Below are 24,744 nucleotides of genomic sequence, written 5' to 3' on the forward strand. Positions count from 1 at the left end.
AAGGGGGAGGAAAGAGAGACTAGAAAGACACAAGTTTAAAAGTAGAAACATGTAATTATATGAAAAATCTAAAGAAAATTAGTCAGCTTTTTCTAGGAAAGGGAAGCAGGTGCCATGGCATTTAATTAAGCTTTTTTAAGGGGAAAAAAAAACTTCAATACAAAGAGGATTAATTTAGTCCTCTACCATCAGAAAAGCAGGCCCTCCAGGGAATAGTGCTTTGAGAACACCAGTGTTTCAAACAACAAGTCTTAATGAGAACACTATCTGTTCAGAGATTGCAAGCAAATCTAGGAAACTAATCTTTCTGTATTTTGTTACTGGAGGTTGCCAGTTGTTGATATTAAAACTCTTTTTTTTTTCTCAGTCTCAAACAATCATGCAAAAGGGGGCAAAAGAAGGAACGAGAAGTCAGGTGATCGACGCTTAAAATGAGCAAGTGCATGTTTTTGTTTCCAGCCGAACTAGTCAAGTGAAAGACAGATCCGCTTGCAAGACACGGAAAGTCAAGCTGCTTTCCCTCTCCGACAGCAGGGGCTGGAGGATTTGATTACTCGCTTGTAAGCAGTTTAATTGCTTTAGCTTCAGGGTTTTTTTTTTTAACCTCTAGTTTCTTTTAGCCTGCAGAATTCCCCCCCGCCCCCGCTTGACTGGAAGCAGGGAAGGGAGAAACCGCTGGCTGGGTGGGGATGAGCAGGATTCATCCCACCGTTCAAATCAGGGGACACCGGACAAACTGTTTCCCAGCCTCTGTTCGCGGGAACATGTGCGCGCTCATCACCGCCCACACAATAGACCGCTTGGGTCTCCCTCGCTGTGCATCTTTTAACCTCCCCCATCCCTACGCTGACCCCCAAAGCCAAGTCACTGCACGCCAACAAGCACTGGGGCCAGCTCCAGCAGCAGCTGCAGCTCTACCACCGCTGCCTTACCTGGCAACCAGGGCAGGAGGAGTCTGTTTGTCCTTCAGTGCTCTCGCCTCCTTGGCTAGTAGGAATCACACGCGCTCTCTCTGCAGCGCCCAGAGGTGCGCGGGTGGCAGACCTCCCACATTCACCAGCAGGTTTCTCCAGCCCTGGCTCGCCTTGCGCTGGGTGGTAAGTTTCAGCTGCTGCTGCTGCTGCTGGTTGGGCGGAGGAGGAGAGATACTGGGGGCTGTGCAGCTTGGAGAGCATCACCACACTGCAGCTTCCCCAGGAATCCCTCCAGCGAGAGGCAGCCCATCATCCCCGAGCCCTGGCTGCCTGATTGGCCGAGAGGCGGGGATGCTGCCTCCGCCAGCCAATCGGGCTGCAGCAATAATAGGTGGACCTGCTCAGCCGGCCTCGCCCATCCCAGGGATCGGCGAGTCTCGGTCCCACCCAGCGGGCAAGTGGGCTGGGAGGGAGTTCCCGGCGAATGACAATCAAGGACATCACATCAGTCCTCTGGACCGGCAAAGGGATGACCCCCAGCAGGGCTGCAAGCTGCGCGCTGGAAATAGAGACGGCTGGGTGACCTGATTCGCCCCTCCCCCTGGGACTCCAGGCAATTTATAGGATGGTATTTACCGACCACAAAGAGAGAGACAGTAAGAGACACGCAGGAGCTGGGGAGGGGGGCAGAGAGGTGAGCAGGAGCCAAAGGCACTAGCAAAAGTGAAAGAGGCAGATTCTTAACCAGAAGCAGAGCCGAAGAGGCATCGGCTGCTGCTTCTGCTCTCCAGCTGCAAACTGAGCTGCTGAACTTGTTAATTTCTCTTACCCCTTTTTAATACTTTTCGGCCCCCTAAATGCCTTCTAGAGGAGCCTTTTCCAGCCCTACGGCTGGGAGGGCTTTGGGTGCAGTAACATCTAATCCATGGCTGCAAATAAAATTCTCTGTAATCGAGTTTTTTGGGTTTTACAGAGAAAATGTTATTGGCGTTTTCAGGTAAGGAAATATAACAGCTAATTTAATTCCCCAGCTCCGTCCACTCTGAACTGGAGCTTTGATTAATATTGGTCTGCAAAATGTAACTGTACCACAAATTCAATTAACAGAAGCACATTTCTTCAACTTTTAATTAGACCTGTCATCTTTGTCTAATGTTTAATATAACATACAGAGCAACTCAGAGGCTTCAAAGGGAAATGGAGGCAGATCTAGATGTAAATTTAGCTGTTAAAATATAAATAATTGATATAAAAAGAATAAGGTTCCTTCCTGCCTAAATTACATTATTACTGAATGTAGATTGCAGAGTGTCAAGAATTACCAGGTTTCTCAGAATTGCAAACTGGAAAATGTTATTTCATTTGCCAAATTCTATAAATAATAATGCTGCATTAATATAATGCTTTTCTTTTTCATTGGTCAAAGGCACTAGCCCAGGTGCAAAGATGAAACCTGATTCCCACTTTAGATATCAGTTTGGCCAACAGAGGCTCTTACAGCTATTACACAAAAGCTAAATAAACAGCAGTATAGTCCACAACTATTTGCCTAGTAGCAGAGAGGTAGCCATGTTAGTCTGTATCTTCAAGAACAACAAGAAGTTCTGTGGCACCTTATAGACTAACAGATATTTTGGAGCATAAGCTTTCGTGGGCAAAGATCCGCTTCATCAGACTCATCAGTGTAGTCATCAACTGTTTGCCTGTTTTTATTTAGAATACCTATTGAAAGATGTGTTAACATATAAGATGTGAACTGTGACATCTGGCTTTGGGCGAAAGGGCCAGGAGAGGGTGCACAGCAGTGGCAGTGGAGGAAGTCCTGATGACACTGGAAGTCATAATGCTGCCGCTGCCCTTGGAAGTACAATGAGCAATGAATCTTACTGCAACTTCAGGAAAAAGTATAGCCTGCTGTCCCCTCCCCAACAGCTCTGTAGTGGTGTTTTCCAGGACTATGGCTCTGCCCCTATTCACTTCAAATACAGGCTGTTTGGCCCTATCAGTGCTACCCACTTCTAGAACTGGAGAGTACAAGGCAGAAGCCAAAGTGCAACTGACTCTTGATACAGATGTGTTAGGCCGTGATGGGGTGAAGAGGCAGGAAATGGGGCTGCTTGTACTCACCAGGGAAAGCTATAATGCTAGTTACACTCTTGTAGACATATGGTATTTGACAAATTTCAAACCCAAAATGACAAACTTACCTCCAGTCTGTCCAGAGGAACTGTCCTCAGCTTTTTTATACATCATTTACTTGGTTAATAAATAGAAAGTGATCGTGGTGCCAATAAGTTTACAGATGCAATTCTGTCAGCCCACACACACACAAGGAAGTCAGTGAAAGTTTTGTGTGCACAAGAAATGGAGCATCAGGTCACACATAGTTGAGCAGCATTTCATTTATATAATTTCAGCCCATTGTACCCCTCCCACAATTGAATAACTTCACCTTTGTAAGAGGCATAGTGCTTCGTTCAATGTAGTTAGGTTGTCAGAGAGCCAGAGGGGCACTATGTTACTTTCGTGGCCTCCAGGAGACATCCCACAATATTCTACCATGGCCACTCTTGCCATACTTTTGAAATCTTTTGCCTGGCAGCCAGATACACAGGACTATGCCCTTACCCTTTTAATGTGGAGGGAATTTTAAATTGCTTTTCCTGTTTGCTTGACGTGGACAGCTCACATCGCATCTGCCCAGCTGCCCATGCTGGGCTCCGTGAAGTACACGTGCTCCTGCCTGGAATACACAGGAAGAGGTGGATCTCATGGCTTTGTGGGCACAGCTCTGATGCTGCCATAGAAACATCAACATCTATGGACAGATCACTTGTAACATGGGGGAGAAAGGCTAAACGAGAGCATGCAGCAGTATAGCATGAAAGCATGCAGCATGTGGCAGGTGTACCAGAAGGCAATGGAAGCAAACTGCTTCAGGTCACCCTTGGGAGCAGTTCCATCCTGCCTCCAAGGGTGGCATGGTTACTTCAGGGGATCTACAAGTTGTACAAGCATCTGGAGTGAACCCTGAAAAGGAGCTTTTGGATGAGAAACAGGAGGAGGAGGAGGAGCAAGATGGGAGACAGTTGAGTGAGGAATCCAGTGGAGTGGTGAGCCAGCAACTCTTTTTGACTCCTGAGCAGTTGTCATTCCCAGAACTCCAGCGCCAGTGAGACTGATGCAGGAGAAGAAAGCCCTGGTAATGCGCAGTTTGCTTCAATATTACAGGGACACATCTGTTCATTTACTATTTTAGATATTTCAAATTTGTTGAAGAGGTAGTAAAATAACCAATGGAAAAACAATTGCTGCCAATTGCATTGCTACTGCTGCTGCTATATGCTTCTCATTTCCCTGTACAGCTAAGCAGAGAGAGCCCTGAGGACCAGTTTGCTTATGTGCACTGGTATGTTTTGTGAATGCTCCATAGAGATCTCAAGGAAGTGTTCCCTGGAGGTAGACTGAAATTCTCTGCCAAAGATTTCTAGGGAGGACTGCCTTATTTTTTCCATGGTAATAGGACACTTTCCCATTCCAGTCAGCAATCACTTTGGGAGACACCATTTCAGTACACAGGCTAAGTGCCTACAGACCCAGCTGTTCCTTTTCAGCCTCCCTTCCTCTCAGGAGTGAGCTATCAGTAGAAAACAGTGTCAGCAATCAGTTCAATTGCCCTAGCTACACATAGTGAAATTCGTGGATTGTCCCAGCTTATCCCCTTGCTTCCTGGCCTGTCTTCACCATGACTGGGACTACCACCATGCTCTGTAATTCCCAAAGAGAGGAAAGAATGCTGTGCTTATAACTTGCGTGTATTTAAGGGAGTAAACACACTCCCAGTAGTATTTTGCCCATGGTTTCTAAAGCAACTACAGATGTGGCTTTTAGGCTCCCTCTGTCCACATCAGCAGAGTGGCTTGGTAGATGAGGAGGGGAAAGAAGAGTTTAAAGGAAGACATGTTACTGGAGGTCCTGCAAATCTCTGGTTCTTCAGGTTCTGAGCACATGATTTGGAGCATCAGTCTCTTAGGACAGATACAGAAGGAGAGTGAGGACAGGAGAAATGGGCAGAAATGGATGATTGCACTGCTCAGGGAGCAAACAATCATATTGTGGTTTCTGAACTTCAAGCTGAACAGATCTGTGATCACTTCTCTCTGCAGCCCATAGAGAATTGCATTCTGGTACCTCCCTACAACATTCCATGTATCTTTCAGAGCAGCAGCGCCTGCCAATGCACCCCACCAGAGAGTTAACACAATCACACATACACCGACCAGTGAGAGACACAATTGATATATGTGTTTTTGAAATGCAAATGACTGCTTTTTTCTCCTTCAAATGCACTTTTGCCTGTGTTTGTAAAATTTCCATTCAGTTTTAAATAAATCTGTTTGCATTGATGCAGAGTAAAAGTTTATTTATGGAAATTAATTCATCTTTATTAGTCCACAATATATAATACCAATAGGTGCATTTTCAGTGTTGTATTAAACATACAATACTCCTTATAAGGTTCATACCAGGCTTCAATAACAGGAAAAAAGCACAAAAAACAATAAAATAGTCAGACATAGCATACTACAGCAACATACATTACTATGGCCCATTCTTAAAATGGTCCTTAAAAGCATCCCTAGGTGTACAGTTCCCTGATGAGCTTTTCTTACAGCATTGGTATCTGACTGCTCAAAATCAGCAGACAGATGATCCACCTATGCATGGCATTGCTGCAGAAACTTCTCCCCTTTTACTTCACAGATATTATGAAGTGTACAATAGGCAGCTATGCCCATGGGGACATTTTCTTAACTAACATCTAATCTCATAAGTAGATTGTGCCAGCAATCCTTCCAACAGCCAAAGGTACAATCAAGAGTCATTTTGCACCTGGTGAGCCTGTTGCAGAAGTGCTCTTTGATGCTGTTGAGATAGTCAGTGTATAGTTTCACAAGCCATGGAATAAGGTGTAAGTTGGGTCTCCCAGGATCACTAGTGGCACTTCAATACCCCCAATGGTAATCTTTTGGTCTGTTAAAAAGTCCCTTCTGTACAATATTGTGTTCTAAATGATGTATGTGTCATGCGCCTTTTTTGATCAACCCACATTGATGTTGGTAAAATGACCTGGATGATCTACCAGAACTTGTAATACTATAGAAAAACAGACTTTTCTGTAGACATATTCTGTCACAAGGTGATCTGGTGCCAAAATAGGGATATGTGTACCATCTACCACTCCTCTAGAGTTCGGAAACCCTATTGCTGCAAACCAACTACTATTTCCCACACATTGACCAGAGTCCCAGTTCTTTATAGTAGGACACAATTTCTGGTACTGCACAGGTACCACAGTAACTCCCATGGTGGCTTTTCCAACTTCAGATTAATTCCTGACTGATCTGCTTCCATACTGGCTGCAGCTATACTGCATTCTGCTTTCAGAAGCAGAACACAAGTAAGCAAGATCAAAAATTCAAATGAAGAACAGATTTACATATTTTGCACTTCATTTGTATATTTTTGCATGACCACAATTCTGGAAAAGGCTTTTTGAAAGAACACTTCTTTCTGAAACAAAATAGAAAGAAGGGGTCTTTCAAAAATAGGGTTTGTTTTCAAAGAAACCCCATCTACACAGCTATTTTTTCTTCCGGATAATCCTCTTTTGGAGGTGCGATTGCATGAAAATATTCAAATGAGGCATGAGATATGAAAATCTGCACTTCATTTGCATTTTTGATCTCACTCATTTGCATTCTGATTCCAAAAGTGTAATGCAGTGTAGCCACAGCCACAGTGATTACCATTTGCTTTTCCTTCATGAGTTCAGTTCTCATTTTGGTGTTGCTGCTCTGGAAGGCTGGGGCAAGCTCTGCACATAGGTCAATGAATACAGTCCTGCACATATGAAGGTTCTTCAGCCACTTCTTGTCATCCTATCCCTGCATAATGATGCAATCATACCAGTCAATGCTTGTTTCTCAGGCCCAGAAATGCAAGATCACCATGCTGCTCCATGAATACCAGCAGCCTACCATTGTATTCCATCTCACAACTCTAGAATATGGAAGAGTCAGATGGATTTTGTTTGAAACGCTCATCGCAGTATTGCAAAGCAGTGCAGGGCCCATGCTTCTTGCAGAGATGATGGCTGCACAGGTCTGTGGGACTTTTGAAAAGAGGCAAAAAACCTAATAGCATGCTCTGGGACTGATGCTAAGGACTGTTCCAAATAGCTCCTGCATGACTCATTTGCCTCCATAAGGCATTGCAAACCCTTCTCAAATCACCCAGTTCTAAAACTTGGCAAACTGTACAGTGGGATAGCCACATATGGTGCACTGGTTTCTACATTGATGGATGCACTGCTGGTGAGGACACACACTGTTGACACCAGGAGCATAGTGTGGCAGCTGTAGGTAACTTATGTGGACTTAATTTTGCAGTGTAGACATGGCTTTAGTAATGCCAAAGCCAGAGTTATGTACACAAGGTGGTGGATTAGCATCCTGAATGTCTGAGAAAGAGAATAAAGCAGCAGAAAAGCAGCACTTTAAAGACTAACAAAATGATTTATTCGGTGATGAGCGTTCATGGGAGAGACCCACTTAATTGGATCTGATGAAGTAGGTCTGTCCCACGAAAACTCATCTCCAAATAAATCATTATGTTAGTCTTTAAAGTGTTACATTTCTGCTGCTTTGTTTTGTTGGAGTACAGACTAATATGGCTACCTCTTTGTTACCGTTCAGAAAGAAAAAGATATTGATAGCATAGCTAACTCATTTAGTTAAGAGAAGATAATTTAGAAATAGCAAATTAATAGAAATCATCTGTGAGTGTAATAATGTTGTCTAACAGCTCTGTGTTACCTAGGGTTAAAAGCATGCTTTTCTCTTAATAAGTTACATACTTAAGTTTCTTGCATTATCTTTGTTTATTTATTTGCTTTAGTTTGCTTGACTCTCAGAAATGTTGGTTTGTGGACAGTCCACATAAGATAGTAATGAAACTAGCAGGTGGGTGAAACTTTTGGTTAATGAGAACTGCAGCCTTTTGGAAAATTTCTGATGGCAATGATTACAGGCCATTTCAGCTCTGCCTTATTCGTGTCTCAAAACCACTCCATCTTATATCCTCTCTTAAGTTAAATGCAGACCCTATGCTGACAGCTCACAGAGGATCCAAGGAAAGATTCTCACTGAAAACATTAAGACATGAAATCACATTCTTAGCTAGTGGTAATTGGTGTTGCTCCACTGACTTCAGCGGAGCTAAGTCGATTTATGCCAGCTGAGCATCTGGCCATGTTGCATTTAGGAAGTGTATTCTTAAGAGATATAAGTAGAGTCTGTTCCAGGAGACTGTTCTGAGACAGATGGAAACAAATTATTAGGGCAAACCACAGAAGTGAGAAACATCCTCTGAAAGACAAATGAATACATGAGAAGATGCTCAGCTATACACAGCAAAGCAGAGTGAGTATATTCTAGTAGCCCCCCGTCTAAAGACTGTCAGTTGAATTTAGCCATAAGGGCCGGTGAAAGAGGGGAAGAAGTGAAGATGGATACCTTCACAACTAGTTTGGGGTGGGGGTGGGGGTCGGGGGGTAGCAAATCAAATAAAATCTGCCCAAGGAGCCAGAGTTAATAGGATACTGAAGGGCAGGGAGTTCAGATGTACAAGTTGAACCTCTTGTCCAGCACCCTCAGGGCCTGCCCAATGCCAGATGAGAGAATTTTCTAGCACATTTCCAACACTTTCACTGCTTACTGGGCTCTTGGAAGACATTTAGGGGTAAAATAGAGCTAAGTAACAGCACAGAACGCTGAGAGCTGGGACTGGTGGCTATAAACAAACTTTATGGGACCCTGGGAAACTTGGCCACACCCATGATAAGTGGCCATCTGGCTAACTAAAATCATGCTGGTTGATGGATGCTGCCAGACCAGAGAGTTCTGGATTAGAGAGGATTTAATGCATCCAGGGATGCTGAGGGAATTAGCAGATGTCATTGCAGAGCCTTTGGCTACTATCTTTGAAAACTCGTGGTGACCTGGAAAGGTCCCAGATGATTAGAAAAAGGCAAATGTAGTGCCCATCTTTATAAAGGAAAAGAACAACTGAGTGAACTATAGATCGGTCAGCCTCACCTCAGTCCATGGAAACGTCATGAAAGGAATCCTCAAGGAATTTATTTTGGAACACTTGGAAGAGGGGAAAGTAATCAAGAGCAATCAACATGGATTCACCTAGGGCACATTGTGCCTGAACAATCTGATTAGCTTCTATGATGAGGTAACTGGCTCTGTGGACATGGGGAAATCAATGGATATGATATAGCTTGACCTTAGCAAACCTTTTGATACAGTCTCCCACAATGCTCTTGCTCATAAGTTAAGGAAGCATGGATTGGATACATGGACTGTAAGATGGATAGAAAACTGGCTTGATGGACAGGCCCAACAGATCGTGGTCAATGGCTGAATGTCTGGTTGGCAGTCGGTTTCAAGTGGCATGCCCCACAGATCGGTTCTAGAGTCAGCGCTGTTCGACATCTTTCTCAATGACCTGGATAAGGGGATGGATTGCACCCCCAGAAAATTTGCAGATGACATGGAGGTAGGGAGGTCAGGTAGATACATTGGAGGGTAGGGATAGGGCTCAGAACAACATAGACAAATTGGAGGATTGGGCCAAAAGAAATTTGATGAGGTTCAACAATGACAAGTGCAGACTTCTGCACATGGGATGGAAAAATCCCAAGCACTGTTACAGGCTGGGGACCGCCTGGCTAAGAAGCAGTGCAGCAGAAAAGGACCTGGGGATTATAGTGGATGAGAGGCTGGATATGAGTCAAAAGTGTGCCCTTGTAGCCAAGAAAGCTAATGGCATATTGGGCTGCATTAGGACAAGCATTTCCAGCAGATCTAGAGTTATTAGTTCTCCTGTACTTGGCACTTGATGAAGCCACATCTGGAGCATTGCATCCAGTTCTGGTCCCCCCAGTATGAAAGTATGTGGACACATTGGAGAGGGTTCAGCTGAGGGCAACAAAAACGATTAAGGGCATGGATCACATGACCTTCGAGGCGAGGCTGAGATATTTGGGCTTATTTAGTTTGCAGAAGAGAACAATTGAGGGGTGATTTGATAGCAGTCTTCAACTTTCTGAAAGGCAGGTCTAAAGAGGATGGAGAGAGACTGGTCTCAGTGGTGACAGATGGCAGAACAAGAAGCAATGGTCTGAACATACAGAGCAGAGATGTAGGCTGGATATTAGGAAAAACTATTTCACCAGGAGGGTGGTGAAAGACTGGAATGTGTTACGAAGAGAGGTGGTGGAATCTCCATCCCTAGAGGTTTTTACGTCCTGGCTTGACATAGTCATGGCTGGGATGATTTAGTCGGTGTTGATCCTACTTTAGTCAGGGGGCTGGATTAGGTGACCTCCTGAAGTTCCTTCCAGCCCTAGAATTCTATGATTCTATGAACCTATAATTCCTCCAATCAGCATCAGCTGACCTGAAGTACAGAAGTCAGCTGTGTAAGAAGGGAACAAATCCAATCTAAGTCTATACCCCAGTATATGGTGCCTCGTGGTCTGGTGTTTTGCTTTGGGCTAGCAATTAAGTTTTTCAGAGCCCTTCTTCTTTGAAAATCAGGATGTTCCAAATCCAGTCAGGAGGTACAGACATGATTCAAATCAGTAAATGGTATTTTCATTCAAGTTAGAACACAATTGTTACTGTACAGCTAAGTTCTCTCACTCCGTTAGTCAGACAGTTTGATATATAAAATAATGTAGTGCAAAACCACAGATTCTAGTCTTGCCAGATGTTATTGCCTCCCCTTTATAAATTCTTGATGTGGATGTTATGGCTTTCCCCGCATTTATTAATTTCAGATCACTGCTGTACACTACACTGATGATAATACATGCTGTATTGATAATTGAGTGTCATTAGATGTGAAAGGTTTGATTTGTTATTGGTTTATAACTCAAAAACTTTCTCATCTAGGAATACTCTTCAGGGCTCTTCTTAACCAATCTCATTTCTAAGTGTAAGTCCAAGACTTAAACAAGGTCTTTTCCAATGCAAGTACATACACTGAGTCTTATAGTACATGTCACAGAGTCCCTTATCCCTCCATTTTTTCATCTATAAAACTGGGATGATAAAAACACACATTTTCAAAATTCTTTGAGTACTTCAGGTGAAAGCGCTGTTTAACTGCGAAATGTTTGTGGTAATAAAACCTTGAGAGAGGACCAAAGAAAGTGTGTACATTAAAGAAGGTTGGTTAAATCAGACTGAAAGGTGAATGAAAGCATGAGAATCCCCAGTATCCTGAATTTCATGCCTTTGAATCACACGACCCCAAAGTCCTTTGTCACATGCCATATATACAAAAGAGATCCCCATGTAAAAACATAAATGTAACACAAAACAGCTTGGTACTCATTTTCGACTTATCAGTAAACAGATGAAAAGTACTATGAAGTTACTAGGGGTACTAGACAACTCGGAAGACTAGAGAACTTAACATTTTACATTTGAAAGGCAAGTAATTTGCTATGTATTACTCAGCTGCACAAACTAGAATCTGCGGGGAATTTGTCATAGTTAAAAACCATACATACAAAAAAATTTATTCTCAGTGAAACAGCTCAGACTTAGCTTATTCTTTTGTCTTTTGACTATATATCTAAAAGTCAGAATAATTACAATTCTATTACTTATGTTTTCTGCCTTTCTTTTTTGCACTTCTATGTCTCAACAGAATTATAACTGCTGTACAGTTCCTGGGTTTATGCTAGTATTTGGTCCTGAAAGCTTACAAAATATATGACTAACATGAAATGGGAATTAATATAATTAGGAGAGAGATATTTTATTTTCACTTTCTTTATGGAGATGGTTTAGTGTTTATATTTTACTACTAACTAGCTCTCAGGTAATTCCCTGTTTCAGCAGTTTCTTTTTCCTTTCTTTCTTTTTCTTTTCCTTCTTCCAAACCAAAGGTTTGTTCTGTTTCTGATACTTCTTTTATTCTATACAATGACAAAAAAATTTAGGATGTAGCTCTCATTTGAACAAGAGTAAGTGAGGGGAGAATTATGCCCTATCAGCTTATATGTTGTTGAACTAATGAAACAACTGGCAAGGCAATTTCTAAAAGTCATGGCTGGCATTTACCCTTCAAGTCTAAAATGAATTGTAAATAATTTAGAGAAGCTAAGTTTCTCTTTAAACTTTCATGTTTTCCAAAAAAGAAAGAAATTGTCTGAGGGAAAGAAGTCCCATCCAGTGGTCCAAATTCTTCTTTCAATTACATCAACATATGTCTGGAGTAATTCTAGTGAGAGCTAGTGTCTCAAAAAAGGCAATCTCCACAGATGCGTATGTCACAGTGCACGCTGCTATAGGGTATGTGGAAACTCCAACAGGTAGATTTGCAAAAGGGTTATTATAGTAATGAATTATTAGTTAGTTAACCTCTTCCCCTAGTTATGTTTAAAGATTTAAGAGAAAGGGGAATCAATTGCCAGGTACACAGGGTAGAGCTGGTTTCTTCCTCTCTTTCTCCAATTGTATTTAGTTAGTTCGGAGCAACTTTTGGTAAGAAGTATTGACAGCCCCAATAGTTCCAACATCATAAGTAAGACACTGCAAAACCATACAATTTTTTTAAAAGAGTGTTTTGGGGTTCTCTTCTCATTTTTCAACTCTCGCTTCCTACCACCAATGTGTGTGTGATAATTAGTGCTACTAATTTATAGTGAGAAATTATTTTGGCTAGTGCATTCCCTAGCTATATGAACCGTATACATTCCAAGGCCAGAAAGGAACACTGTGATTATCTAGTCTAATCTGTTTACTGAAGGACATACAGCATCCCCAGAATAATTTCTAGAACATATATTTTAAAAAATCAAATCCTAATTAAACATTGGCAGGAATGAAGAGTTCACCAAGAACTTTGGTAAATTATTCCACAAACTCAACAGAAGGTTCTGGAGGAGACAGAAGAGACGCTGTAACCTGGCATATTCAAGATAGATGTGTGCTATTGTCTCCCACATGCCACAACAGGAACAAGTGTCAGGGGCAAGGCTGAACTGCACCAAGTATGCACCCATGTTCACAGCACCGTGGAGGATCCTCCAGTCAATGTCTCCAGTGGAATACAGACTAAGCCACTGAGGCATCTAGTAAAGCATTCTTACATAACTTCCAAATATTATACACACTTTTTCTGATTAAATACTTCTTCCCAGATGATTCAGCTAGTAATTGTTCTCAACTTTGTGTAATTGGCCTTTTTAAAGCATGTTGGTAGTGTGGTCATTATTGTCTTGCCTATTATAAATGGGAACAACTCAAGAACATTAGTTACCATTAGTATGTACTTTTGTGATCAGTTCCTCTTTATCCGACAAGATGGGGTCTAACACAGTAATGCTCCATGTTAGACTTCTTGGCTGTATCCACATGGGCAGCTTTTGTCAACAAAACTGGTCTGTTCAGTCGGATCAGGTAGGACATGGAGCCATAAGCGTTCAAGTTCTGGTACCCCTCATTATACAAGTGGTAGCAGAAAATTTGAAATAGACACTTATTTTGAACTTTGGTGCTGTGTGAACAGCACCAAGCTTGAAATAAGTTAACTCAAAATAAATTACACACTTTGCATTGTGTAAATTATTCTGAGTTACCACTACACTGTAGCTATTGCCTTAGAAATTTGTTTCTCTTCATGTCCTCTGGTTTCTTGATTAATTTTATTCTCAAGATCTCAACGTCATGCTAAAGAGAGCACTATATTTTCCTTCTTTTAATACCCCTCTTTAAATTCCTGACTACTCTAGTCAGGCTGGCCATGAGGAAACTCTGAATTTGTCTAGCTTCCCATTCTAGAGAACTGGAGGCCATCCAAATGATCAAGCCTCCTCTGTCTAGAGAAGGAGGACTAACCTTCAACAAAACCAAAATCCTCTATTGTACAGAACTTAGCTAGCTTGTGGTTTACATGTAGATGCTTCTGCTCACTTAATAAGTAGGACACTTATTTCCCTGAGGTCCCCTATTATCTCTGAGATCTCCTTTTACAGTGGTGTAAGTGTCAATATGAACCACCACTATCAGACCTTTACTGGTCAACTTCAATAGCCTATCCAATCTTAAAGCTGTGTCTTGTGTCTTGGCTCTGTTGTCCTGTTGTCTGCCTGTCATTTGCAGAACTTTCTTTCAACTCTTCTGAGGGTTTAACCTACAGCAAAGACTATTTTGTTTTCCTCGGATGACTGGAAAACTCTTTGTGGGGAAGCTTGATTCTCGTACAGGTTGGGGTGAGTTACCATCTACAAGTGCTCATCTCTAATCTCTTGGACCAGCTGCACATTGAGAGGTGTCTTTCACAATTTCCATGTTGAGGTGCTAGTACTGATTGAAAACTTCTAGCTGTGTGGAATTCCACCTGCTTCTCTTCTCTCACAGTCTGCCTGTGCTCCTCTGTCTCCAGCCGTGCAGAATGATGCTGCGACCTCTTGACACTCCTTCTCTCCTGTTTCTTTCTATAACTCCCTCTTTTGTGGCCCTCCTCCTACATTAACTCTTCACATCCAGCCATAAATCATTTAATTTTGCACTCTTAACACACTCCATGGGCTCCACTCAAAAACCTGTAAAATAATTCTGCACCGTGCTTTCCTTCCAGCACGTGTGTGCAGTTCCCACACTCTTCCCATGTGATTGTGTGGAGATGGGGAATTCCATGGGAGGTCCTCTTCTCCCTCCTTCTAGTCATAGTATTGCAGCTTTGTGGGAGAGGGCAGAAAGAACAGGATTCAGCTAACTCATATTTCCCCACCAGGGGCATCAATGTGGGTGTGAAGAGCCACTCTGAGATGCTAAACTTTTTTTTGCTTCTTCCTCCCACACTGTGAACGTGGTACCAGTTGCTCCTCTCCTCCTGCACCCTTCCACCAACTCCTCTGTATCCTAGGACATAGGAGAGACTGTTCATCCTGCTTCTTGCATCATCTGTGCTGGTCGTTTCTTAGTAGGAGGTGGGAAAGCAACCAATTAGAGGGCTTCCCCCCATGTAGTCAACCATTTTGTAAAAGCTGAAGCTATATATTGTCTGTAGACAGGCTCAAGTTGAAGCAAAAATTGCACTGTTTGCAAGTGATAAAGTTTTGTCTAGATCAGCAGTTCCCAACCTTTTTGAGATGGTGACCCATTTTGATAATTCAGTAAGACTTTGTGACCCAAGGCAATTCAAAACCCAGGGTGCGGGGAGGTTCTTCCCTTTTGCCCTTGGCTTAAACCCCTCGCAGCACCAAACTGCCCCCCTACCCCCAGACTTAAACCTCCCAACTCTTCTTCTCCCTTCCCCCACCTGCAGCATGGGCAGTTCCATGCCCTGCCACATTGAAATAAGACTCAATTTAATTGGTTTAATGGCTGGATCCCTCCTGCTGGTCATTAATCCAATTAAACAGAGTTCCATTTTAGCGTGGCAGGGTAGGGACTGGGAGTCGGAGAAGTCAGGCAGCAGCATCCGGAGCCACAAGTGACTCCTTAAGGAGCCACATGTGGGTTGGAGCCTCCCAGCCGGCGACCCTTAGAAAATCTAATGGCAACCCATGTTTGGGTCCTGACCCATAGGCTGGGAATCCCTGGTTTAGATCCATAACAAGTCACAATATTAGACTCCATTTTAGGTCATCTATGAGGGTATTGTGGCAGGGCCAGGGTGAAGGAAGCCCAAACCAGCAGAAGGGCTTGCAGGGCAATCAGAGGCAGCTGGGTGGGAGATGGCTCAGCCTAATTAAAACCAGCTGTCTCCAATGACTGGGCTAATAAGAGGCCTTTAAAACCCTCTACAGTGGGAAGGGCAGGGGGAGAGAGCAGGCGCTGAGCAGAGAGATGCAAGGAGACAGGAGCAGAGAGAGAACAGGTCTGAGAGCAGCAGAGGAGAGCAGCAGGAATACCGGAGATCACAGAGGGAGAGTGGGAGCTTCTACAAGATCAAGAGTGAGGACCTGTGACTGCTACAGCCTGGAGAAGGTACCAGGGGTAATTGTCTGGGGAAGTGGCCCAGGGAGGAGAGTTGCTGGGCCAAGGACTAAGAGAGTCAGCTCCTCCCATTGGCAGCTGCACAAGGTCCCTGGGCCACAGCCCGGCATGAGTGGGCGGGTGCTGGGTCCCTCCCAGGCCACCCCTTGCCCCAGTGAGGGCAACAGGGCCGTTAAGGGGTGCTAATGGACTGACCAGAGGACAGAGGCCCAGGAATTGGACTAGCTTTGTCATAGTATCTAAGTGCTGTTATTGTATCTTGTATAACAGAATCTGGTATTATGAAGGTGGTGCTGGAAGGAAGGCAAAACTGCTGCTGCTTCCCATCAAAAAGTGGACCAACACTTGGTTTTCTCTTCACCGCATTATTTGCTCAAGTAGCCTTGTTTGGGAAAGAATGATCACACTGGAATAACACAGAGTGATCTGATAAGCAGCTGATGAGTTGTAATTCAAGTGGTTGCATCTGCACTCTGTTACTAGTTGAATCATGAGCAGTACAGCTGGGCAAAGCTGTTCAACTAAAAAAAAATAAAAAAATCAGTCAAAATTGCAGATTCAGTGACACAACCATTTCAAAAATCTATATTGATTTTGTCAAGTGGTTTAGGTCAAAATAACCTCAAATAATTCAGGGAAAAAATGAAATGTTATATACTGTAATTTTCAAAATGCAGTCTTGATTTTTTTTTCAATTCAAAATTAATATGTTCCCAACTTCTCTTCAATTTGGTTAAGAAATTAAAGACATTTAAAATGCCTGAGATAAAAATGAAACATGGTTTTGGGCCAAGTGAATCATTGTTTGACTGAATACTACTACTTATTACTTTTTTCTGGAAATACCTGCAAACCACAAATTTGCAGCAGCCCTTAGACTTTTTTTTCCCTCCACCTGACCCTCTCAAAAGGCCAGTTACCTCAGGCTTAAACACTACTTAACTCAAGCTAGTGATCTGTGCATATGAGCATGAACCAGCTTAGGGACAAAACTAGTTATATCCCAAGTCAGCAATGCAGTGAAGAGAAGACCTGAGTTATTAGGGTTCTAATTTGGGTTTATTTATTTTAGGTGGTGTTTGGGTGGTCAGAAGTAATAAGTAATATTTTAAAGAAAAATTGAAAAAATAAATGGTATGTATCCTGAAAATAAAAATTAAAAAAAAATGAGGCTGATTGGATAAAACCAAAGTAAATTGGAGACATGGGTTTATGAAACTGGCCTGCAGTACCAGAAGTGTACTATAGTCTAGCAATTTACTAGCTTAATGAGCTTCATCCAAGAAAAAACAAATAACTGAGCCTGGATGATTGTTTAAAGCTGATTAGTTTAAGTATTTTTGCCATGTATCTCCTGGTTCCAGGTTTTACCCAAGTACTGACTATTTCGTACAATGATTGATGGGGGAATTCTCAGTTAAAGTGTTCTTTTTAAGGAGATCTAAGATTAGTTTTATATTTGTAATAAATTCCTTTCTGACATGAGCACATAGGAATGGCCATATTAGATCACACCATAGACCCATCTATCCTGGTATACTTTCTTCTTACAATGGTCAATGTCAAGTTCTCAAAGGGAACAAACACATAACCCAGAGGTACTGAGACTATTGAGAAGGGGGAATGGTGTTTCCTCTATAGCCTTAGCTAAAAGACAGTTGCCTTTCTTCTCATGTGATAGCAGTGACTTATGATAGCAACTTAGGTTGTGGGTTAAGTCCCACCAGCTGATGACCCCATCCATCAGCTCTACAAACAGAACAGGTTCATAGAGGGATCCATCCCCTATCACCCATTACCAGCTCCTGGCAAACAAAGGCTGAGGACATAATGACATAATGACATAATCCTTCAGGAATTTATCTATTCTTTCTGAAACCAGTAATAGTTTTGTCCTTCACAACATCCTCTGGCAAAGAGTTCCACAGGTTGACTGTGTGTTGTGTGAGGAAACTCTTCTCTCTGTTTATAAACCTGTTGCCTATTAATTTAGTTGGCTGACCCCTACTTCTTGTGTTATGAGAAGGAGTAATTAAAAGTTCCATATTAACTTTCTCCACACCAGTCATGCTTTTACCAATCTCTATTCTCATTCCCCATCCCTTACTCCCCTTTTTCAAGATGAAAATTCCTAGTTTTATCAATCTTTCATCATATGGCCATTGTTGCATACCTCTAATAATTTTGTTGCTATTTTCTAGACTTTTTTCAAATTGCATTACCTCTTTTCTTGAGGTGGAATAACCACAGATGCCTTCAGTATTTGAGATGTGGGTGTACCATGCATTTAAGTAGAGGCAGTATGATATTTTCTGTCTTATTGTAGATCTCCTTCTTAATGATTCCTAACATTGTTTGCTTTTTGCGACTGTCCCTGAACATTGAGTGGATGTTTGTCAGAGAACTATCCAGAATGATTCCAAGATATTACACTTGAGTGGTAACTCCTAATTTTAACCACATCATTGTATATTTATAGTTGGGATTATGTTTTTCAATGTACATTAATTTAAATTTATCAACTTTGAACGTCATCTGCCATGATGTTGCCCAATTATCCACTTTTGTGAGATTCTTTTGTAGTTCTTCAAAGTTTTCTTGACACTTGACTAACACAGGTAGTCTTCCATCATCTGCAAATGTTGCCAGTTCACTACTTAACCCTTCTTTCCATACAATTTATGGATATATTGAATAGGACTGGTCCCAGAACAGATCTCAGGAGGGCAGGGAGGGACACCACTATTTACCTCTCTCCATTCTGAAAAATTACCATTCATTCCTACCCATTGTTTCCTACCTTTTAATCAGTTATCTGTTCATGAGAGGACCTTCTCTCTTATCCCATATTGGCTTACTTTGCTTAAGAGCCTTTGGTGAGGGACATTGTCAAAAGCTTTCTGAAAATCAGAGTATACTATTTCTGTTGGATTCTCCTTGTCTACATGCTTGTTGACTCCCTCAAAATTAGAGAGACGTGATTTGTCCTTCACCCACAAAAAAAAAATACTGACTCTTCCTCAACAAATTATGTTCATTTGTGCATCAGACAATACTGTTCTTTATTATAGTTTCAACCAACTTGGTCAGTGTGAAATCAGGTTTGCCAGTCTGTAATTGCCAGGATTACCTCTGAAGCTTTTTTAAAAAAAAAAAAAAATCAAAAAACCCCCAAAAATACTTGGGATCACATTAGCAATCCTGCAGCCATTTGGTACAGAAGCTGAATCAAAAGATAGGTTACAAAGTGCTGTTAATAGTTCTGCAATTTCGGATGTAAGTTCCTTCATTTGGACCTGGTGACTTATTGCTTTTAATTTATCAGTTTGTTCCAAAACCTCCTCTAGAGATGCCTACATGTGGGACAGTTCCTCGGATCTGAAACCTAAAAAGAATGACTCAGATCCCGCATATCCTCAGACATGACAATTAAAACAAAGAATTCATTTAGTTTCTCCTCAATGACCTTATCCTCGAGTGCTTCTTTGGCAGCACAGTGGTACAGTGGCCCCATGGGCTGTTTAGCAGGCTTCCGACATCTAATGGACTTAATTTTTTGGCTTTTGTTTGTTGAATCTTTGGGTTCCCTGTAAATCTATGACCAACACCACAGTTCTAATGTGACACTAATCAATATTTCCTCATAAATGGACCATGTAAGATGAAAAACCTAAATGATTTAAGGATCAATGTCATCACCCTAAAATTAAAAAAAGACCTATTCTATTCTAAACATTATTAGTAAGCACCTTTTAACTTTGTCTAACTAACCACATTCTGACTGCAAATTATTGTGCTTCATCTCAGACCAAAATTAAATGTTTTTTTTTGGTGGGGGACGGATGGGAAATTGGTCAAGCTATTTTTGTATTATAGCATACCAAAAATTACATGCTTTATGCTTGAAGTTTAACTTATTTGTCCACTTATACTACAACTTGAATATAGCTTGTTTCCTCCTCTGCCCCAAGGTTTGGTCTTCCCTACGGTTAGCTCTCCCCAAGAAGTGCAGCTTTGCCTAGTCTGGGTAAAGATGTACATACAAAAGTTATTTATATCTTAACTGGTACAGGACTCATATCTCAGTCACTGTGACACACTGTACACTCCGCGATGATCTGAAACAGATTACAGGAAGCACAATGGCAGCAGATTCATGGATGTCTGGCCCATACGGTCACCAGGGAGCAGGCCCAGAAAAAAAAAAATCTTTGTTTCCATTGTCTCCACCAGGGGAGGAAGAATTAAGAGTTAATGTTTGTTCAACGCTCTGAGTGTATATCTGCAACTGGCATCACCTTACACCCATTCATATTCTACAAATACTGGATGGAAATGTCAGTGTCTTTGCCAGATTTTTTTCTGTATGACTTCCCATTAACATTTGGAGATTTTCCCGTGTACGATCTACAATTTCAGTCTAGGACAAGAATATGGACTTATATAACCATAATGACAGATTGTGATACGCACCCTCTGCAACGAACAGTAAATTCTAAAGTCATGGCAAGTCTATAGTGGGTTTGAAATATATTTTGGACTAAAAAAGGATGATCCTGTTTATCGACAGCATTTTCTGAGATGTCCAGCTGTACAGGAGGTTCTTCCATAACATGGTATTTCCTTGACTTTAAAGGTTTGGTTTAGTGGGCTATACCTGGAAGTAGCCTAAACTGCATGTAACTGAAATTGTCTCTCCATAATTAAATTTCTTATATCCAGTTTCCGTATCACCAGTTTTTCTTTTTCTATTATTTTTTCTCTTGAGATTCCTTGTACATCTATTCTTTCAAGTTTTTTTTTTTTTTGCCGTAAGAATCTTCCACAATAGGAAATACAACAGAATGAAGTTTGTGTTGACAGTTTTCTAGATGTTTTGTAATTCTTTACTTCCTTTTATTTCAGAGCTGTTAGCTGTGCATGTTCTGTAACAGCTTTTTCTATCCCTCTATCTTCAGCTAAAACCACTTCAGCCATGGTTAGGGTATGACATTTGATGGAAATCATTATGACAAAGGTATACAGTTCCCTTGATGTTCCTTTGGCCATGGTAATGGGATCTCTTCAGTGCTGTAACTATCAGCAACATTTGATACACTAGCTTTTCTAAAACCATTATTTTGATCATCATCAGTATTGTCTGTCCTAGCGAGGTGCTGTGGCCTTCTCCCACCCCAGAAGCATAGGAAGCTTCCCAGTGGCCTTGATGGAAGCAACCAGAGCACTCATGCCCTGCCCCTTCAGGGACTGACATACCAGGCAGGCAGCGCCAGAGGCAGGGCCCAGGGTCATTAAAGTGGTGGCCTCTGAGCTGACCAGGGGGCTCTGGCCAGGCTCCTGAGAGCAGGAGACAAAGGGCCCATGCCGGACGGGTGGACTGGCCCTACTGGTCAGCCAGCCACCCCGACCAGACTCCAGAGGCATATCTGGGCCTGCTGCTTGCCTGCTACCCTGAGTTCCCCAATCTACCTGAGCGCCCTGCTCTGCTGTGGCCTCACTACCTGGGACGCCCTGATCTGCCCAAGCCTATGGACCGGCTGGCAGCTACCTATCTGGAGGAAAAGGACCTGCATGAGCCTACAGACCTGTTGGTATTCACCTACCCCAAGGACATGGACATGTTTGAGTCTCTGGATCTGCTATCAGTCACTTACTATGAGTATGTGGACTGGCCCAATCTCTCAAATGACCCTGAGTGGGACACCAGGCTCATGCAACTGGAGGTAGGAACTAGCCTGGGGAATGCCCCGCCAGAGCCTATGCCAGTGTGTTGCAGCTTGTTTCCACACCTACTGGCAGCTAGTGTGGAGTGCTGTTAGGGCCCCAGGATGGGATGCGGTGGAGAGGTAGCCCTTCACTTCTCTGGACCCACAGTGCCTTGGTTGTGCACCTTCTTCTCTACCCTGCTCCAGGGCAAGGAAGGCATTTAAGTATTGTTTGTTCGCTCAGCCCTGCTGAAAGGAAGCTAAGCCTTCCACAGACAATTGCCTCGTCCTGCTCCCTGGCAAACCACTTATATGCTGTTTGCTCGCTCAGCCCTGCTACGACGTGCTGAGCCCTACATTGACTTCTGCCCTGCCCTGCTTCAGAGCCAGGGCTTGTATACAGTCTGTTTGCTCAGCCCTGCAAAAAAGGGAGCTGAGCCTTACCTCAGCTTCTGCCGTGCCCTGACCCAGGGCCAGGATTACTTACTGTTTCAGTCAGCCCTGTTGTAAGGGGCTGGACTTATAGTCACTGCTGCCATGGCCTGCCCCAGGGCAGTCTCCTTCTGTACTGCTTGCCTGCAGCTCAGTTAAAGGTGAACTGAGCCCCACAGAGACTGTAATCTGCGCAAAACTGAGTGGCTCCTAGTCTCCTGAGAAGTGTTTTGGCCTTCCCTGCCCTGGTGGTGGTGGGGCAAATGGCCCTAGCAGACACGTCTACACTGTCCAGGGTGGGACTTGGGAGATGACCTTCTCACCACTCATTTTGAGTGATTTGTGTGTCTGATATATCTTTGCTATAGTATTTACAGTTGTTTGTTCCACAGAAGAAGTTTATTACATCCACCTTGTGCCACTCAGTGCACTGTCATCTCTTACGTCTCTAAACCAAAACATTAGATCTTAACTCCCAGCCAAGCCTTTGGGAAGTTCACATTTGGATCCAGGGCCAAATTTTGGCCAGGATCCTGTAATATGCTGTGCATGGGAGGAATACGGCCACCACACAGAGTCCCAATGACTGCAGCGGGGCTCCAGACAGGTGCAAACTACAGCATCTGGGATCTCTGTGTCTCAAGCTCCTGCATAAAATGGATCTCATAGAAAAATTGCGGTAAACCCTGAAATTTGTCGATGTTCCCATTCCAGATGTTCCCTCTAATTTCTATGTTCTATGTTCATTACAGAATTAATTTTGTTCTGTGCACCAATAGAGAGATGATCTGCAACACACCACCATATTGGTGCTGAAAATGAAATTCATTCTGCACATGGATGACCTGTGGCAGGGGTTTGGCCAAGGAGTTGGAATGCGTGAGGGAGTCAGCGGTGGAAGGGATGAGGGCTCTGGCTGGGGGTTCAGGCTCTGGGGCGAGGCTGGGGATGAGGGGTTTCTGGGGAGACTTCTCTCCTGGGAAGAGTCTTTACAACCAGTTCTCTCTCACAGGACGGACTCCAAGCCAGGTGAAAGGCACCTCTCTGTCACCTGTGGCAGCTCCAGTGAAGTTGGATTGGACTGGGGAAGGATGTCTCTCTCCTGACTACAAAAGGTCTGTGTTGATGAAGATGGCAATGTGAGGGAGAGATCTTTGAGAAAGCTCCTCTTCTCTCCCCCTCACAGCAGCAGCTCCTTGCTGGAGCTGGAGGCATGTCTCTCTCCCCCAACCACAGCAGGTCCATGCTGAGACCAGGGAAAACATCTCTTCTCTGGTCTGGGCAGGGAGCTGATGCAGCCAGGGCAGAGGGGTGTTCCTTGCCCTCAGCAAATTGCTGCCATGGCCAGGGGAGACATGTACTGCTCTGGACCCAGCAGCTGTGGCTGGGAAAGAGACATGTCTCCCTGGCCTTGGCATCTCAGTGTGTGGCTGCCCTAAGAGGCTGCAAAGGGCTTATTAGGCATCCATACAGCTTCAGGGAATTTAGGACTTGGCCCATCTTTAGTGTTCAGCATTTAGGTGGAGTTAGCTTAATATTACCTTTCTCAATACTTTCCAGGATTTCACACGTATGTATATGTCTCAGTCTGAGAAATGTGTCAGATTGGAGGAGTTCTGTTTCATTTGTAAGAACATAGATAAAACAAAATTAACTCATCATTCTACTTACAGCCATGGTGGGAAATAAGTGTATAAAATAAATGCAGGGGGTCAGGTAAAGTTACTAGCTTTTTCGAACAATTTGGTTAGTTTTCACATTCTGAGAAATTTCAGTTTTTTGCAGGGTTTTTGTGGATTTTTTTTGGTCAAAACTACCTCAGCCAATTTTACAATCTTATTTAAAATTATGGAAGAGTGGTGAATCGTGTTTCAAATCCAAGGAAACTATTTTAAAATAGTCAATAACATACAAATAGGAATCAGCAGAACAAATTATTGTGGCTTAGTTTTCAGTTGTAATGAGCAGGATCAAGTCCAAGTGAAGTCAATGGAGTTGCAGGTGCTTGTTAGGTGAGTAACCTGAGGAGAAAAAGACCTCCAGTACTCAGGTTTTTTTTAGCTGAAAGCATTTAAAAATGGGTCTTTCACAATGGAATTCAACATTTTCCCATAGCTTTGGAGTCTCCAGAGAAAACATGCTCTTTCCTAAGCCACATTTCCCTGATACATAAAGTGTGCATCAGATATATTCATAACATCTTTACAGTCATCTGTGTGACCATCTTCAGTAAAGTCAAGGAATTTAAACATATTGTATCCCTGCTCCCCAATAGCATAAATTGAAGAAATATCTGAATGTCTCAGTTACTTTACGTGGCACTTTAAAGACTAACAATGTGATTTATTTGGTGATGAGCTTTCGTGGGACAGACCCAATTCATCAGATCAATTTCATTTCCAACACAGACTGACATTATAAGTACAGAGGACCAAAAAAAAGAAAGAAAGAGAAACTGACAAATCAAACAGGATTGAAGGAAGCGGGCGAGGGATGGGGAGACGTTAGTTGTCCTGTCTGTTTTCCATGGTGAGGCAGTTGGGGAGTTGATTCGTTTTACCTCTGTTCACCCCCCACCCTCTTCCTTCAATCCTATTTGAT

The sequence above is a fragment of the Carettochelys insculpta genome, chromosome 1 (assembly GCF_033958435.1).
Source record: "Carettochelys insculpta isolate YL-2023 chromosome 1, ASM3395843v1, whole genome shotgun sequence".
NCBI lineage: Eukaryota > Metazoa > Chordata > Testudines > Carettochelyidae > Carettochelys > Carettochelys insculpta.